The sequence below is a fragment of the Ursus americanus genome, chromosome 20 (genome assembly GCF_024610735.1).
Source record: "Ursus americanus isolate L20-20 chromosome 20, mUrsAme1.1.p, whole genome shotgun sequence".
Taxonomy (NCBI): Eukaryota; Metazoa; Chordata; class Mammalia; order Carnivora; family Ursidae; genus Ursus; species Ursus americanus.
In genome coordinates this window covers 47,974,492-47,990,384 of record NC_142146.1, presented here as the reverse complement: position 1 = coordinate 47,990,384, position 15,893 = coordinate 47,974,492, and positions in this window count along the sequence as shown.

Genomic DNA, 15,893 nt, shown 5'->3' with positions numbered 1-15,893 from the left:
CTGTCAAATAAATAAATAAAATCTTTAAAAAAAAAATCAATAAGGAAACACTGAACTTGAACTATACTTTAGACAAAATGGACCTAACAGTCATATACATAATATTCCATCCAACAACTGCAGAATACGCATTCTTCTCAAGGGCACAAGGAACATTCGGCAGGGTAGATCATATGCTAAGTCACAAAACAAGCCTTAGCAAATGTAAGAAGATTGAAATCATACCAAGTATATTTTCTGAATACGATAGTATGAAACTAGAAATCAGTAACAGGAGGAAAATTGTAAAATTCACGAATAAATGGAAATGAAACAGCACATTCCTAAACAACAATAGGTCAAAGAAAAAATCAAAAGAGAAATGAAAACTTATCTTAAAACCAACAAAAACGGATACACAATGCATCAAAACTAATGGGATGCAAGAAAAGCTGTTATAAGAGGAAGTTTATTTTTTTAAGATTTTATTTATTTCAGGGGCGCCTGGGTGGCTCAGTCGTTAATCGTCTGCCTTCAGCTCAGGGCGTGATCCCAGAGTCCTGGGATTGAGTCCCACATTGGGCTCCTCCGCTGGGAGCCTGCTTCTTCCTCTCCCACTCCCCCTGCTTGTGTTCCTTCTCTCGCTGGCTGCCTCTCTCTCTGTCAAATGAATAAATAAAATCTTAAAAAAAAAAAGAAAGATTTTATTTATTTCAGACAGAGAGAGAAGAGGAAGTATATAGTGATAAATGCCTACATTAAGAAAGATCACAAATAAACAATCAAACTTTACACCTCAAGGGGTTAGAAAAGAAGAATAAACTAAGCCCAGAGTTAATAGAAGGAAAGAAATAACAGAGATCAGAGCAGAAGTAATTGAAATAGAGATCAGAAGAACAACAGAAAAGATCAATAAAGATAAGAGCTGGTTTCTAGAAAAGATAAAACTGATAAATTCTTAGACTAACAAAAAAAAAGATGTAAAAAAAATGAGAAATGAAGAGGAAACATGACAACTGAGAGCATAGAAATGCAAAGGATCATAAGAAACCACTATGGACAATTATACACAAGTTCGATAACCCAGAAGAAATGGATAATTCCTAGAAACATGCAACTTACCAAGACTGAATCATAAAGAAATAGAAAATTTGAACAGACTAATAACAAGTGAAGAGATTGACTCAGTAATCAAAAACCTTCCAACTAAGAAAAGCCCAGAACCAAAGGGTTTCATGGTGAATTCTATTAAATATTTAAAGAATAATTAATGCCAATTCTTCTGAATTCTTCAGAAAAAACAAAAAGGAAGGAATACTCCCAAACTCATTTTTTGGGGCCAACATTACCTTGACAGATAAGATAAGACAGATAAGAACACTACAAGAAAAGAAAATTACAGGCCAGTATCCATGGTCAATGTAAATGCAAAAGTTCTCCACACAACACTAGTAAGTAAAATTCAGCAGTACATTAGAAGGATCACACTCCATGATCAAGGAGGATTTATCCCTGAGATGCAAGAATGATTCAACTTATGGAAATTAATAAATGTTATATACCACACTAACAGAATGAAAGATAAAAATCCTATGATCACCTCAATAGATGCAGTAAATGCAGTTGACAAAATTCAACATCCATTCAAGATAAAAACTCCTAATATACTGCGTATAAAAGAAATGGACATCGACATAATAATGGCCATATATAAGAAACCCATAACAAACATAATACTTGAGAGTAAAAGTTTGAAAGCTTTTTCACTAAGATCAAGAACAAGACAAGGGTGCCTACCTCAGCATTCCTATTGAATACTACTGAAGTCTTAGCCAGAGCAGTCAGGCAAGAAAAAGAAAAAAAGCATCCGAATTGGAAAGGAAGAAGTAAAACTGTCTGTATTTGCAAATGATATAATCTTATATAGAAAGAACCTAAATATTGCATGAAAAAACTATTGGAACTAATCAACAAATACAGTAAAGTTGTAGGGTACAAAATTAACATCCCCAAATCATTGCATTTCTGTACACTAACAAGGAACTATCTGAAAAAAGAAACAAAGAAAACATTCTCATGTATAATAGCATTTAAAAAATAACACACTTAGGCATAAACTTAACCCAGGAGGTAAAGGATCTGTACCCTAAAAGTTACAAGACATGGAGGAAAGAAATTGATGAAGACAAAAATAAATGAAAAGATATTCCATTTTCATGGATCAGAAGTTAATATTGTTAAAATGTCCATACAACTCCAAAGCCATCTACAGATTTAATGTAATCCCTATTAAAATTCCAATGACATTTTTTATGGAAATAGAAAAAAAATCCTAAAATTCATATGGTATTACAAAAGACCCTTAAATAACCAAAGCAATCCTGAGAAGGAAAGTACAAACCTTGAGGCATAACAATTCCTAATTTTAAATTTTATTACAAAGCTATGGTAATAAACCAGTATGGCACTGGCATAAACATAGACACATAGACCAGTAGAACTGAATGGAGAGCCCAGAAATAAACTCTTCCCTATACAGTCAACTAATATTTAATTTAACAAGGGAGCCAAGAAGACTCAATGAGGAAAGGATAGTCTTTTCAGTAACTGGTATTGGGATAACCACATACAGAAGAATTAAATTGACCCCCATCTTGTACCACTCACAAAAATTAACTTGAAATAGATTAAAGACTTAAATGTGAGACCTGAAACTGTAAAAATCCTCGAAGAAAACTAGGGAATAATCTGTTTGACATTGGTCTTGGCAAGGACTTTTTGGATTTGACACCAGCAGTGCAACAAGGAAAGCAAAAATAAACAAATGAGACTACATCAAATTAAAATGCTTCTGCTTTTATTAAAAGAAACAATCTGCAAAATAAGGTAACCTACAGAATGTGAGAAAATATTTGCAAGCCATCTATCTGATAAGAAGTTAATATCCAAAATACATAAGGAATTCATCGAACTCAATAGCAAAAAACAAACCAAAAAACCAAAACCAAAAACCCAAATAACTCAATCTGATTAAAAAATGGGCAAAGGACCTGAATAGACATTATTCCAAAGAAGACATAATACATGGCCAACTGACACATGAAAAGATCCTCAACATCACTAATCATCAGAGAAATGCAAATTGAAATCACAATGAACTATCATCTCACAACTGTTAGAATATTATCAAATTATCAAAAAGATAAGCAACAAGTCTTGACAAGGCTGTGGAGAAAAGAGAACTCTTCGCACTATTGGTGGAAATGTAAATTTGTACAGCCACTATGGAAAACAGTATGGAGTTTCCTCAAAAAATTAAAATTAGAAAAACCACATGATCTAGCAATTCCAGTTCTTGGTATATATTTGAAGGAAATCAGAACGCTATCTTGAAGAGATAACTGCACCCCCCATGTTCATTGTAGGACTATTCACAATAGCTGAGACATGGAAACAACCTAAGTGTCCATCAACAGATGAATAGATAAAGAAAATGTAGTACATATAGGTGATGGAATATTATTCAGCCATAAAAAAGGAGATCCTGTCTTTTGAGACAACATGGGTGGAACTTGAGGGCATAATGCTAAGTGAAATAAGTCAGAGAAAGACAAATACTTATGTTTTCATTTATATGTGGAATCTGAAAAAGCTGAACTGCTGGAAACAGAGAGTATAATGGTGGTTGCCAGGGACTGGGAGTGAGGGAAACAGAGAAATGTTGGTCAAAGGGTACAAACTCCCAGATATAAGATGAGTAAGTTTTGGTTATCTAATATACAAGGTAGGGAGTATAATAAACAGTATTGTATTATATACTTGTATTATATATGTGTGTATATTATATATTTGTATATATAATACTTCAAGTATTACATACTTGAAACTTGTTGGGAGAGTAGATTTTAAAAGTTGGCACCACAAAAAAAAATGGTAATCTTGTGATGGGATGGAGGTATTAAATAACCTTATTGTGGTACTTATTTTGTAATATAGATGTGTATCAAATTATCATATCATATACCTAAATTTACATATGTTTCATGTCAATAATAATATTTCAATAAAGCTGGGGTGAAAGGAGAAAGATTTAGTTGGTTGGGACTGATCACATGACTGATCATCACTCAAATGCTCTGAATAGGCAGTAAATTTAATACCGTGGGTCTTCTTCACATTTAGTGCACTCTGCCTTATATGCAGATCTTGATTAGAAATACAGAAGAATCTAGATAGTAAATACTGCATGCTCTTACATAATTTCATTAACAGTCAGGAAGATCCTTGATCTTATATATTTTCATTTGAACTTGGCAAGAAATTTAGCATTGGGCAAACCCAACAACAGTGGTTCATACAATGTAGTATGGGTCAAACTGATAACAGAAGATTCCAAATTTGCTTCATGTAAAATTTTGTGTGCAATTAGCTGAATAGAGAAAAACTGTCTTCTTCAACCAACTAATCCCGTATTTTTCTTATCTCCCAAGAAAAACTGCTTGAATATTCAGAAGTTTCTCAAGACTGAATGCATCTTGCAGACATTTGGCAAATTTTACGAGACACTAATTTGGAGAAAAGTCCCTAATTTTAGTCCTCAGATCTCAAAGCTGCTTGCAGTTCTATTCTTCTGATATGCAAAGCCAAACTGTCAAAGCAGATTCTGAACATTTGGGAAGTGTTCCTCATAGGAGACAATCTTTTCATTTGAAAGTGGAACTGAATCTATATTTATAACATGAGATGTGTTATTTTTATAATAGGTTGTAAAAAATAAATAAACTTTCTGTGGTATTTAAAAATATTTAAGAAGCCCCCTTCTCTCAAATAAAATATTTCTCAATATTAAAGAAAAATCAGGTATTCATTAGTGATAAATCAAGCTACACAAATGATTTCAATGTTGGCAGTGGATGCCTTTCTTTAAATCTGATAATGTACTGTGACCATCAAACAGAAATAGTACCTACAGCAAAAAATATATTTACATACATTATTTTTCCTGTCCTAAGAATCCTTTTGTAATAAAATATTTTACTTCTTCGCTGTATTTTCACTTCCATTTACCACTCTTACCTAACAGAATCTGGAAAAAAGAAATTACATAACTTAAAATGTCAGGCAAAGATGTAAAGTCAGTTATGTCTATTAGATTATCCATGTTGTTTCATCAGTTGCAAATCACGCTTTTGAGTTCTGGTAGTCATTATCATTTTCTGCCTTGTTTGCTCTGGTTCTATCATGCAGCTAGGAATCTGATATATTTATTGTAGTTAAGCCCTTACTTTAGACTCAGCTCCAGGAAATTTGACTTTTGTTATTTTCTCTGTGCTCCAAGATCCTTATTTTGGTTGCTTAGGGAGTAAAGTCTTAACTATTTCCAGTAGTAACATGTTTTTGCTTTGAGCCTCAGTTCCAAAAACTGGGTCCCCTACTTGCTTTCAACACTCCCAGGGGCTGTCAAGCTGCCTCCCTGCATTTAAATACTCTCTTAACACCTAATTCCAGCTTCCCCTCACGGGAAGGGTCTGCGCATGCGTGATTTTGCCTGCACTGCTCCTGGTGTTTCCCCACAGTTCAACCCATCTGTGTCACGCTCTGGTGAACTGCGCGAGGATTTTGGCAGGGGCGGATTTCAGATGTGCGAACTGCTGATTTTCGACAATGAAATCAGTCGTGGGAAGAGGCTGATATATTACTCTCTTTTTACTATTTCCCAGGTAGGACTTTAAGGCTTCTTTGAAACTGCACTTCCTCCCCTCCTAGGTACCTGGATGTAGGGGGGAGGTTTGCCTGGAGAAAGGCGTGCCCTCGCCTTCTTAGAAGTGTGCTTTTGTTGCTAGTCCATCGGGACATTTTGTTCCTAGTCTCACATGTGTATCTTGGGCTCCCTCACGTACCTCCCTCTCTGCCTCCCCACAGTTTGCTGACTGTACCCCAGTGTCAAGCACATACCTACTTATTACACTGCTCCCCCACTATTTGAAGATGAGGGTTATTTTCTCATTATGAAATATTTCATGGAGATATGATGACATATATGAGAGCTATAATAAATCATAATGAAATGGCCACCCGTCTACCTGCTACACAGGTTTTAATAATAAATATTTAATTATATGGCAATACAATTCATCAGAAAGTCGCACATTTTTTTTAAATCCACGTAATGAAGTACTTAATACAAAAGAGAAAGAGAAAGCAAAATAAAATGTGCTTCAATCTGTAAATGTTTGAGCACATGTATGAAGCAGTTACATTCTTCTTGCATGCTTAATATAAATTTGTTTTGATATAGGATACATGAGATCAAAAGTCATTTCATATAGGAACAGAGTTAAGGATGGACATGCTAAATAAATATTTTAAATAAATAAACAAACAAATAAAGTTCTGTAAGTAATTACAGACCAAGGGAAAGAAGAGGTGGAAAAACAACTCGAGAAAACTGGCCAAAGCAAAAACAGACTGCCGAAGTGGAGAAAATAAGAACCATAGTCTCTCAAGTGATATTCTGAGCTGAATTTGAAGCTGTAGTGTGAAAATTACTCCATTTGTTACAGTCGAGGATACTGCCATAAGCATACTATATGCTAAAACCCTTTTCAATTACATATGTAGCTGGAAACGCTAGAATATATTGAGTGGGTGGAATGTGCAAGTAAAACATTAGTTTTTAAAATGTCTTTGTTCCATTTAGACTTCCCTCTCTGTAAGATCTGTTACATTACCAAACTTCTAGAGTAATTTCTTATAAAAATGTTTTAGGATTATTACATATTAAAATACCACCACTTTATGTTTGTAAGGATTTAGTTCAGCAAGATAGTTGGAAGTCCAGTAAGGTCAATAGTGTATACCTAATGGTGAATTTCTGAAATGCCCCAGAAGAGGGTGTTACTACCCATGTTAAGAACTTTGAAGTCCCCAGTGTTTCTTTTGCCATCACAGACCCCTGCATTCTTGCCAAATGCTACCCTGGACTTTGTGTTTGTAATTCTCTTGGTTTTCATGTAGTTTTAATATGCATGCACGCATTCGTAAAAATATAACTAGTTTTGGATATTTATGAAATTCACATATATGTAATATCATACTGTATATTATTTTCTGGCATCTTGGTTTATGTCATACATGTTTGTGTTTATGGGAATCATCCATGTTGATGCTTGTAGCTCTAGTTAATTCATTTTGAGTGACAGTGTTCTATGGAATGAATATAACATATGTATCTATTCTCCTATCTGTGGATGTTTGGGTTGTTTCCAGGGTTTCTATTTTTATGTTATAAAAGTATCCTTATTAACATTCTTTTACATGTCTTCTTATACCCATAGATGAAAGCTTCTCTAGGGTGTATATTTAGGAATAAAATGCATAGGTTATGGAGTAGGCTTATATCTAACTTTAGTAGCTAATGCCAAGTGTTTTTTTTTTTTTTCAAAGTGATTGTACTTATTTACAGTCTTAACAGTGTTTATGTATGTTCCTATTGCTATACATCTTAACCAACACTTGGTATTGTAAGACTTTCCAAATTATTATTTTTTTTTTTAAAGATTTTATTTATTTGACAGAGAGAGCCAGCCAGCGAGAGAGGGAACACAAGCAGGGGGAGTGGGAGAGGAAGAAGCAGGCTCCCAGGAGAGGAGCCTGATGTGGGGCTCGATCCCGGGATTCCTGGATCACGCCCTGAGCCGAAGGCAGACGCTTAACGACTGCACCACCCAGGCGGCCCTCCAAATTATTTTTTTATTGAAGAATAATTCACATACATTTTGATTAGTTTCAGATGTGCAACATAGGGATTTAATGTTTATATACATGACAAAATGATCACCACGACAGGTTTGGGTACCATCTATAAGACTTGTATTTTTGATAATATATGATATGATATGAAATGGTATTTTGTAATTTCAATATTCATTCCCTCAAGTACTAATGGTATTGTCTTTTAAAATGACTATGAGCTATTTGAGTTTTGTACTTTTGTGAAATTCCTGTTTATATCTTTTGCTCATTTTTCTTTCTTTTTTTTTTTATTGCTTTTCAATTCCTTGTGTGTTCTGGGTATGCATCCTTTGTTGTCTATGTGGGTTGCATATATCTTCTCCCAGTTTTGGCTTGTCTTTTCATTAACATGATGTCTTTTAATGGACAAAATTCCAATTTTATTTAGTAAAATTGATCAAACTTTTTTAAAAAAGTGATTTCAGTGTTGGTGTTTTGTTTAAGCAACCATACCCTTCTGCAAGGTTATAAATTTTTTCTCCAATTTTTATTAAAGTTTAAAAACATTGTCTTTCCTGTTTAAACCATAAATCCATCAAGAATTGATTTTTGTGCAAAGTATGAAGTAATCAATTGTCCCCTCACCATTCACTGAGTATCATTCTTTCCCCTCTGATGTGCCATTCAGCGCTGTCATATTACGATATTACACAGAAATTGATATGTGTTTCTGCTTTCTATTTAACTGCATTCGTCTGTTTAGCTCCGTAACAATGACACATTTTGAATACTAGAAAATTTTAATATGTCTTGATATTTTCTAACCCCCTCAAATATTCCACTTGAGGAGTATCTTAGTGAATTTTGGACCTTGATTCTTCTGAATGCATTTTATAATCCATTAATCAAGTGTAATCTCAATATGTTTTTATTTATAGAAGTCCTATTTGGCCCTTTTCCAGATCTGTCCCATCGTATTTGATGGTCTCTTGTTCCTAATTCATGCTTAGAATTATTTCTCTTATCTCTTTAAATATATTAAACTTATTTTTTTTTGGTTGATTCCAATATCTGACTTCTCTGTAGGTTTGATTCTTTGTTTCTACAGACTCATGTTCATTTTCTCCTTACCATGTTTTGCATAGATCTAAGATGGGCCACAGCCTCATCCCAGCACAAAGTTGGGGAAACAAGATATTGCACTGATTCTTTGCAACTTCTCAGCTACTAGATTAGGATTTCTTGATGTGTTTTCTAGGTTTTATTTTGTATATTTGGTCATCTTTTGTTCTAATTTCTATGTGCCAATATAATTTCAAAATTACACACCATTAGGTATTTCTTTTTCTTTCTCTTCTTTACTATGAGATAATACAAAGTAATGGTTAAGACTATAGACTCTATGATCATACTGTCTGAATTTAAATCTAGACTTTACCAATTACTAGCCCTGCCAAGTAAAATTTACCTAGATGAACCTCAGTTTCTCACATTATGTTAGCATAAATTTGATTGGTATGTAAAGAATGCATACAGCCTAGTACACAGTAACAACTCAGGAAGTATACATTATCGTTAGCTTTTTTTCCTTCCTCTAAGCCCCAAGTACTGAATCTTTCACAAACTTGATATCAAATAAGGGTGTGGATTGATTGACAGGTGTTGTATGTCTGGTCCCTCTAACCCACTCTAGAAAGTGAAGATGAAGTACTGGAGAGGAAAAGGTTCAGTATACATTGTACGAAGAAGGGCCACCTGTAGGCTCAGATACATCTGAAGTGTGACGGCTGCCTCAGGGCAGTCTGCCCATGTAATGATGCTCTTCTGCATTCCCAGGAGGTCTGAGGTATCAGGGCAGTGGGGAATGCAGCAGGGAGAAAGGGAAACATTAGGTTCTCTAGGAGTACATAGATTGTTGTGGTAATTTCTACTGTGTTTTACCCTTAAATTCAGCGTCGAAAGAACAGATGAATCATCTTAACCATCTTTTCCTCCCTTTATTTCCAAAGAGATAATTAAGGAATTTAGGTTACTCTTAGTTTATTTTTGTTTAGAGTATTGAGAGATAGAATGTGTATGATTTAAATGTAATGAGAAACACCTGTTATTTTTTTTCCTTAGCTGAAATTTAAACATTTTAGATGAATTTCAACTTGAAAATGTAATTAAAACAAATTTTGTTTTGTTTTGTTTTTAAGATGTTTCTCCTGATATCTTCTTTCTTTTGGTTCTCCGGGAGCTACTTGCCTTGTGTTACTCATTTCTTTTGTTGTTTTGAAACTATGGGTCCTCACTAAAGCAAAAAGGATTTTGCAGCTCCCACTTTCTTTCAGCACTAGCTCAACTGGTAATTTTCTTGGGGATTATCATATAGTACTACTGTTAAAATATTCATTACACATGGAATCAGACCTCTCGGTATAAAATTATTCTGAATCTACTAATTAGTCAAGGTGAGACATTTAGCACATTACTTTTACTTAGTTTTATTACTATTAATGACTTAGCTTATTATACCTGAGCAATTTTTAGATCCTTTAAAACAAAAATCTCTGCTTTCTGTTCCTTAAGAATCTACTTACATTTCCTAACTTTGTGCTTCATTTGTTCTTCTTTCGGTATTTTCTTGGAGTGTAAAGTTAGGTTGTTTGAGATTTTGTTTCTTGAGGTTCAAATTTATAATGCTTAAGCTTACTGCTGTGGTTTATACTTCACTCATGCATGTTGCACACATTTCAAAAGGAGTCGCAAAATAAGAATTTTCTAACGATGTTTTGTTTGTGAAAACAGCATTGGAGAAGACTAATTTTGTAGTAAAGAATTGCCCAAATACATGTATGCCAGGGTCAACGCCTCGCTTTCTCTCCCATTAATTTGCTGATTTATTTTTATCCCCCCTAGTTATATGGAAAAATCTTTCTAGTTCTTCTCTTAGGACAAAGACTTTGAGATTTGTGCCTGAATCTGGGCTTATATTTGAAGGGGTCTGGAACTTAACAATGAAGAGATGATATTTTGGAACTCACTTCTCTTAAAAACTATTCTTAGATTAAGGGGTGCTTGGGTGGCTCAGTCAGTTAAGTGGCTGCTTTCAGCTCAGGTCATGATCCCAGGGTCCTGGGATCAAGCCCCACATTGGGCTCTCTGCTCATCGGGGAGCCTGCTTCTCCCTCTCCATCTGCCCCCTGCTCTGCTTACTTGTGCCCTCTCTCTCTGTGAAATAAATAAACAAATAAAACCTAAAAAAAAAAAAACAAAAAAAAACTCTCTTAGATTTGAAGAAAGACAGAAACTGCTTTTAAATGAATAAATACCTTTTAACTGAATTCTTGAAATTACACTTACTAGCAATCACAGGAAAACTTACCATTTATTGAAATATATCATTTTTGTTAAATGATGACCAAATGCAGTGTTCTTTAATAAGGTAAATGATTGCATTGTGGGTTAATCTTGAGATCTAGAAAACACTGGCAAGAGGAAATAGGAATTTGTTAGGGTTTTAATCATGTTTTTTGATTACAGTATCTTCCAATGCCCTCTCTGAGGTCTTGCCTACAGTTTTCCTTCCACTACTTCGGTAGGAATTTTGCCAAGATTGATCCTGTTTATCCAGTGTCAGTCAGTTCAGGAGCCTCACTCACCTCCCCACCATCTACCTCAGGGCTGCTGTGTACGAAGATGCCTTTGTCATTATCATCCCCGTGCACCCCAGTGTCGTGAAGTTGCGTAAACACTGACTGCAATCTGCCATAAGAAATATATTTAATTTATGTGTGTAATAGTGTACACATATATGTGTACTCACTGCAACTAAAACAAAATGTCAAGAAACAGGCATAATTTTACTATTCAATGTTTTCTAGATATTTCTATTTTATTTCATTAAAAATACTAGTTGGGACACACAAGATGAATTTAATGATCCATAGTTCAAAAGATGCTATTCTAAAAAATGTGTACATAAGAAAAATATACATTTATGTGCTGATTTGTTTCCCCTTTCTTTACTAATTAAAATTTATATTGCTGCCAGTCAGAACATAAGATAACCAGTGTGTCTACAATAAGGCGATAAAACTCATTCCAAAACAAAGCTCTCATTTTCATTTCTGTTGTTCTCTGTGCAATAATAAAATCACCTATTGACCCGATACTTTCTCCCTAGACCCCAGGTTTGAACTATCATCCCACAGGTTGTATGCGAAGTATCTCATGGATCTTCGTATAGTTGGAAAAAATATACGTATCCAACATTTATAGTTTACTTATTGCTTTGTAAGCTTTGTGTGGAAAGTTTCTGACATTGAGGTATAAGATACACAAGGAGAAAAAGAAGTCTGCAGAGGAAAAGTCATAAGGAAAAAGATAAAATCCTTACATTTATATTGTGTGTATTAGTTTTCTTGGTTGTAATGAGAAAGAAAATACAAATCTATCTCCTCTGTGTTTTTGAGAGAGAAATTGCTGATGATTTGGCAGTGCTATAGCCGCTATTAACAGCCAGTCAGACTCAGTTATTGGCTGCTTCATTCACGTTTTGCTATTAGATGAGTTGAAATTGACCCTGGGGATGGAAAGTGCTTCTCACAGTTAGGTCATAGGGTTGTAGAAAAGAGCAAGAAGCTATCATATAAACTCCCCATCACATGGTTCATCCAAGTACTCTTAGAATTTAAGGCAGGGGGTTCTCTTTCATTTTTCTCCTTTTTTGCTTGAACTTTTTCAGCAGTAAAGAAAAAGTAGATTTAAATGCCTAAGAGATGAAAAGCTTAAAACCAAGGTTATATTAAGAAGGTTCACATAACCTCATGGCCCCATACTATTTTAGATGAAAATCAAAGAAATGATTGAAAAACTTACCCTTGACAAAAAATGATGTCACATGGAGTCTTTATTCAAGTCCCCAGTCATAACCAATATCAGCCCTTCAATAGTTATATCTAGATCAATTTGTCTGAAGAAATTCTATTTTGAGAATGTGGAAATAAAAATAATAAAATTTTAACACTTTATTCAAAGAGCTTGCAAATTATGGATGGTATTTGGTTCAGCACCAGAATACCAAGGATTTTTCTAGGATATTTATACCAAGGGGTTTTCTTTTTTTAGAATTTTTTGCAAATGTACAATTTAAGGTTGACATAATTGGTATTGACTTTCTCATTCTATTCAGCTTGGGCCTTGGAATAACTATATCACGCAATCTATAAGATACAGAGACCTTTTCTTCCACTATAGTGGAAGTTTTCAGAGTTCCAGAATTGACTCTAAAGTTATACATTTTCAAAAAACAGGAGCTTCCAATGTTTCAATTTTCTAGAGCTTCATAAAATGGAATGTCCTTGCTTATAAATGAGAAAGCAATGCAAACATGAAAGAAAAAGCACAGTAATCCCTTCCAAGGCATTGCAGATTATTTTGCTGATGTAAATAAATAGTATAAAGCCCAATCACTTTACCTGGGAGCTTCTACTACAGACTCTGCATGCTGCATCTCCTGGCACTCTGTGTACTGTGTTGGGGCTTAACTTTGACACCAGAGGTCTGTTTCAGCTGTAAGCCTAGATGATTCCACATTACTGCCACTCATAATCACCACTTAATTAGTACTCTTCTATCTTTTGTTCTCCCTCATATTTGCAACCCCATGATACTCTTGCTTAATCCACCTTCTCACCACTCTTTCCTTTCAGTTTTAGCTTCTAGAACCTCTATTCCACACTAAGCAAAGTAATCTAATTACTAAATCTTTTTCACTCAATACAAGCTTTATTTTTGTTTCACTAACTAAACCCTGTCCCTCCTCGTGAATACAAATGGCTCTGGAGGACTCTAGGTAGAAGTATTCATTCTCTCAACACGCCCTTTGTGGGAGGTTGAATGATGCCCCCCCCCACCCCATGCTATGCTCCTAGCCTTGAAGATGGAGGGAGGGGAACATGAGGCAAGAAATGCAGGTGACCTCTATGAACTAAAAACACAAGGGAACAGATTCTCCCCTAGATTTTGGACAGGAATACCGGCCTGCCAACATCTTGATTTTAGCCCAGTGAAACTGATTCCAAACTTCTGACTTCAACAACTGTAAGACGATAAGTTGGTGTTGGGTTAAATCGCTTAATTTCTATGGTTTTTATTATAGCATTAATAGGAAACTGAGTCATCATATTCATCAACTTTTGTGGCAAAACAGCTTTGCCCCCGTTGAGGTTTATGACATCTGTTTATAAATCCTTAAACTCCCAATTTCTTGTCGCAGTCTTAGAAGATGTTGACACCTGGCTCTTACCCATATCTTGCTCTCCTATCATCCTGGATAGATGGGAGTCTACCAGCTTTGTTCTACTCTGGATCTTTGTCTCCAAGAGCTACTATTTCACTTCTGTCTTACTTTACTTCATGATTTATCCTGGAACCCATGAACCTCTCTTAATTCCCTTGAATCCTCATCTTTCTGCTACTCTGTAAGTCCTCAGCCTAGAATTAATTTCACTGTCTGCCTCTTATATCAGAACTTTTGAGATTTTCTAGAATAAAATTCTTCAAATACATAGACTACTTAATACATATTCATGGTCTCCATAGTTATCCAAGTCTCTAAAACTGGTCATGGCTCATTTTACGTGGCCCCAAACAGCTCTGTCTTTCATTACCTGTAAGAATTGTGCTAAATTTTCACAAGTCTTTTCAAACCTCTACAAAAATGTTACCCTGTGGCAGATAACCTTAACATATCTTATGGATAAAATTAAGGTGAACAAATGTGAATTATCTTCTCTCAGGGATGCCCGAGTATGTAAGGCCCAGGGAAAGTCAGTTTTTGCAGGGTCTGTATTAGTAGAAACAATTTCATTTTTTAAAAAGGTATGTTAAAAAAATTAATGGAGTCATGTGAGATTTGGTGATTATTGATGATGATTTAGAATAGAGGTTAGAGGGGAGGTCTGTGTATTTGCTTACTCTCCAGTCAGCGCATGAGAAGATTCTTCATAGTATCTGGTACCATCTCTTCCTGTTCAGGTCCAGGAAGTACGGCTTCATATTCTTTATCATCAGATGAGCCATTTCTGATTAATTTCACGTCTCCCATCATTAGTAAAAGGTAGCAGTCCTGTTATTACTCACAAAATTATATTAAAACAATAGCTATCTCATTGACTCCTCAGTTCCCAGATATCATTTATTTAATTCTGGTTACTAATAACTCATGATGCTAAATCATCCATAGTGTCCCCCATGAATAATAGCTTCCCCATGACTCTCTTCAAGGTTGTTACTATGCTTTGTTGATGATGACTGCGAATCCAAATCTTACTGTAGTTTTCTGATTATATTAAGTTTACTATTCAGAATCTTATAAATATTGAATAAGACATATTCCAAGTATGTCTTTTTTTGAACTTTTCAGGTTATATTTATGGCATTCCAAATATGTGATTAATGTCAATTTTGATACATTTGTGTCTTCCACATATCATCATAGGGAAGAAGGATAAGAAATGACCCTTGGGTAAAGCAAGTAGAGAAGTCCATTTCACACGGGGACACTCTATCCCTCTTCTAGTACAAGTCCAGTCACCATGTCAATGAGAAGCATTGATTAGCTGTATCCTTTGGTATTACGAGCAGTGGTCAGGAAAACCTTTAGAAGAGATAGGTGCTGCATCTCCCAAGGACTGCTGGAAACATGGCACAGATCCTATGGAGAGGGTAAGATGACTGCTTCTGAGCGCTGTTAGAGGAAGGCACATAAGATAAAGGATCTCTATTGCCAATGCCACACCCTTTGGTTACATTTGCAACCAAAGCAGAATATGATTGGGTCTGTGGTTCGAGCTCAAGTGTGGATGGGAGACCATCCTCATCAGTAGCCCAGAGTCCTGAACTTGTCCTGTGTCTGTTGTATCACTAAGAATCACCATGTCAGTGTCATTCTGGCAGCCCATTTTCACTCAGTCCCATGAAAACCAAAACAAAACAGATTATACCAGCCAGCAAATGCAGTCTGCTGACCTTGCTACCCTGCTGGAACTGGGACTAATGACAGAGCCCAGGGCAATCCCAGAGGCTTGGGTTCCAAAGCTCTTCAGGGCATTTGGTGGATCTCATGCAAGGAGCAGAGAGTCAGAGAGTGTATTTCTCTCTGTAAGGGGAGAAATAGGGCTCAGGATCCACAT